Source organism: Prionailurus viverrinus, chromosome D3 (genome assembly GCF_022837055.1).
Source record: "Prionailurus viverrinus isolate Anna chromosome D3, UM_Priviv_1.0, whole genome shotgun sequence".
In the NCBI taxonomy this organism is placed as follows: Eukaryota; Metazoa; Chordata; class Mammalia; order Carnivora; family Felidae; genus Prionailurus; species Prionailurus viverrinus.
In genome coordinates, this window is record NC_062572.1 from 17,437,531 (window position 1) to 17,441,950 (window position 4,420).

At 47.9% G+C, this 4,420-nt stretch overlaps 1 pseudogene; it reads left to right on the plus strand.

The window, feature by feature from the left end:
- The first annotated feature begins 765 nt into the window (after window positions 1-765).
- Window positions 766-893, plus strand: LOC125149757 (uncharacterized; annotated as a pseudogene).
- Window positions 894-4,420: the final 3,527 nt, after the last annotated feature.

The following is a 4,420-nucleotide window of genomic DNA, read 5'->3' on the forward strand; positions in this document are numbered from 1 at the left end:
CCAAGAGGAAGAAACTCCTGCCTTCCTGAGTGTAGCTCACAATGGTCCCCAGACCATACTCCCCAGAAAGACAGATGCTGGGTCCTGTCCGGTTGATGGGGCAGGTTTTGAAGTCAGGCTGCTTGGGATTGAATCCTGGCTCTGACATTAGCTGGCTGTGTGACCTTGGACCATGTGACTTAACCTTTATGATCCTCCATTTTCCCCAACTGTGAAATGGGGATTATGATTATAACTACCTTGTAGAAATATGGTGAGGAATAAATGAAATAATTCAGGTGAGACGTCTAGACCAGCCCCTAGCCCATGTAAGCGTTCAGTAGGTGGTAATGATTAAATTTCCGCTTCCCGCCTGCCTGAGTTTCTGGGTTTGATACTCATTCCTCTAAGAGCAGAGAAGTGATATATTGTAACTTTGTATTGCAAGGTCACTGTTTTGCATGGGGGAGAGGGTTGGACGTGGAGCCTTGGAGGGGTAGGAAAGAATGTTGTACCCTGGCTTGACTCTTGTCCGGTGCAGGCGATGCTGGTGAATATGGGCCATAACTGAAGCTCAGTTTGGGATAAACAGAGCTGAATATATCATCCCTGTCCTCCCGGAGCACACAGTCTTCTAGAAGTTGAGATAGATACATGTGTGTAACCAAAATGGCACCCTTGTACGGTGCTAGCACACCAGGATGCCTTGTAATTTAAGGTTAAGGGGTTGTACAAGATGTATTAATGCATCCACCTTGCCAGAGGCATCCGAATCAGCCTTTTGGCATCTACGACCATACCACCCTGAACGCGCCCGATCTCGTCTGATCTCGGAAGCTAAGCAGGGTCGGGCCTGGTTAGTATTTGGATGGGAGACCGAATCAGCCTTTTGGCTAATCCTTGGGTGGAGGATCACTTTCCAAGAGGAATAAAGATACTGTTACTCCTTTTCAGGGAAGGGAAATGGACTTTTGTGTTCTAATCACAGGACCTTTCCTGGGGTGTCACAGCTTGCGAAAGGCCTGGGTTCCTTTTCAACACTTTATTTCTGATACGCCATTAAATACTGCCACATAAAAATAATTTGGAGGATGAGCTTAAAGATGAATGAGGCAGGATCCAGGACCACAGCAGGGGAGGAGCTTGGAGACTGGAGACTTGAAGGCTCGTGTTCCATTCCCGAGACTGTCACTCTAGTGGTCAGCGCCTGGGAGGGACAGCATTTGAGCCCTCTGGGGACCAGCCTGTTGGCCGGGGGTGGGCTCACCCAACCTGGATTTCCATCATGTCCAGGGAGCCAGCCCCTGCCTGGGTCTCCAGAACTTTCCTACTGACTGTCCTGGCACCAGGAAAGTAACATCAAGGCCCTTCCTGTGCTCTGTACCCCATTCATCCACCTTGTAAGAATGCTGCCCTAAAGACACTCACTAATCCTCAGAAGATCCCTAGATACTCCAGAAATGTGTGAGTGCCCTGGAGGGGAGATTCCATTTGGGACTGGACTGAGCACCTCAAAGTGGGAACAACGGGCAGGTGACACCCCTGTTGCAGGTGGAAGTTTACTTCAGAAAATCAAAGAAACACAGGCCAACATAGCCAAAAAGTCAGAAGCTAGAGCGTGGAGCGGGCAAAGCTGAATTCCAGTAACTCTGCCGTGTCACCGAGGGTCCCACCTCTCTCTGCCTTCCAAGTGTTGGCTTAATCTGAATGCTGCCTTCCCCTGAGGTCAAAAGAGATCTCTCAGAGCCCTTCCTGGGGATATGGGTTTTTTTATTCATACAGAAGGCAGCTGGAGCTTAATCCCTGGGAAAGATGCTAGGAAGTGGGGGTAAAACGCCCACCAAAGAATGATTCCACAGAGAAACAAGAGAGCTGTCCGCTTCCCTCAGTTGGTCCAAGGCTGCTCCTTCAAGGTGTAATTCCCCAGCACTTCCTGAAGCAGGCAGAGCAGCCTTCTGGAGATCAGGAAAGCCCTCGGGCAGAGAGTTGCAGACAATGGCACCTCAAGCTGTCTGCAGCAAGCTGGATTGGAAGGGACTGGCCACATTCCCCAGAGGTAGCCTGGAGGCATCAGGAGAGTCCCTCTTCTGGGCAAGGAAGGCTGAAGAACATAAATTCATTCTGGTGGCAGTGGGGAGCCATCGAGGATGTTTTAAGTGAATGGATGGCAGAGGCAGAGATGCATTTCAAGACAGTTTCTCTAGAGGCCAAGTTGAATCTCAGAGTGTCCAATCAACCTCAATTCGTGTGGGAATCATGCCTGCTCCTTGCTGAGCGGTACTGTGATAGAGAGAGTGTGAGTCGCGAGCCGGAACGTAAGGATTTGGCAGGCAGTCGTGATGAGGGCTTGCTTGACTCGAGTCCCTGAGCGCCCACTGGAGCCACAGCTGACTGCAAAGTTACTCAGGATGCAGTCAAGTTCTCAGACACCTGGACTGTCCCAGACAGCCTGAGCCTGAGAGAACGGTCTGTCCAGGCTGTTGTCCCTGGGAACACACCTGCTGGGGGCCAACAAATGGAGCAGGCATGTAGGCGGCCCCCCGGTTGGTTGCAAGCCTCCAGGAGAAGATAGTCGAGGCTCATGGACCCAAATGTCTGTGTCCCATCAGGCATTGGAATGGGAAAAAAGTGTTTTCCGGTTTGGTCTAAATTGCATTTCTCCCCTCCTCCACTTCTCCCCGCGAAAGTATGTCTGAAAGGAAGACCAAAGGTTTCCAGCCAGCCGCCCTTCCTCTAAGGAACAAAGAGCATAGGACCTGAGGACAAGCCAACTAAGATGTGGTCCTTTATCTCCTGCCCAAAGTGAGGTGACCTAGGCCAATCATTTTGCCTTTCTGGCCTCTTCTGATCTCAAAAACAGTGCTGTGTAATAGAAATTATTTTATAAGCCACACATGTGAGCTATGTGTGTCACTTTCAATTATCTCAGCTCCACATTAATAAAAAAAGCGAGAGGGGGGCCTGGCTGGTCTAGTCGGTGGAGCATGTGACTCTTGATCTTGGGGCTGTGAGTTTGAGCCCACGTTGCCTATAGAGATTAATTTATTTTACATTTATTTCTTTATTTTGAGAGAGAGAGAGAGAGAGCACAAACTGGGGAGGGGCAGAGAGAAAGAGAGACAGAATCCAAACAGACTCCACCCCATCCGCACAGAGCCCAGTGCAGGGCTCAAACTCACAAACCAGGAGATCATGACCTAATCTGAGATCGAGAGTCAGATGCTTAACCAATTGTGCCACCCAGGCGCCCTGAATGTGGAGATTACTTTTAAAAAAATCTTTAAAAAAAAAATTTTTTTTTTTTGAGACAGAGCATGAGCAGGGGAGGGACAGAGAGAGAGGGAGACACAGAATCCAAAGCAGGCTCCAGGCTCTGAGCTGTCAGCACAGAGCCCGACGTGGGACTCGAACTCACGGACTGTGAGATCATGACCTGAGCTGAAGTCGGACCCCTAACCGACTGAGCCACCCAGGCGCCCCTAAAAAAATCTTTAAAAAAGAGAGACAAGAGCAAGAAATGTGAGATTGATTTTGATAATATATTTTATGCAACCCAGTGTATCAAAATTATTATAATTTTAATACATAATCAGCATAAAACATTATTAGTGTGATATTTTCCATTCTTCTTTTTCTACTGAGTCTTCAAAATCAGGTGTGCATTTTACATTTACAGCACCTCTCAGTTTGGACTGACCACACGTCAAGTGTCATTAGCCACTTGTGGCCAGTGGCCTTTGTATTGGGCAGGGTTGCTCAGAGTTGCTCAGATCTTGAATTTAGATGGTGGGGTTCTCAGATGGACTTTGCTTTTATTGCAGCAAGAGGGATGGAGGTTAAATACAGGAGAGAGCTTCGTGTGTGTATGTGCATGTGTGTGGGTGTATATGTGTGTATATGTGTGTACCATGTGCGCACACGCATGTGTTGTGCATGCATGTACGTGTGTATGTGTATGCGTGAAATGTGCGCATGTGCATACGTGTGTACGTGTGTGTTCATGTCCGTATGTATGTATGCATACATGGGCACGTGTGTGTGTGCGTGTATCTGTGAGTGGGGGTGGGGCTAAAATGCAGATGCTGAGAGGGGATGTGGAGTCTTTATTCCACAGAGCTGCGTTCAAATCTTGGTTCTGCCACTTACTGGCTTAGAGTCTTTGGACAAGTCACTCAACTTTCTAAGCTGGAATTTCTTTGTGTGTCAGATACTTATGATGGTACCTTAGAGTAGTAATGCAGAGAAAAGAAGGTAATACCTGTAAAGCAGAGAGCCTAGTGTCTGGCACCTTTTAGGTTATTATTGAAGATAATGTTCCATCGAGGCAAAATCAAAACCAAATGACGTGCACTGGAGATAAACAAAATATCCCCTTTTTCCTTCTGTAGGACAATATTTTAGGTTCTTGGCTTTAGAACAAGGATGGAAAATTTGTGGTACT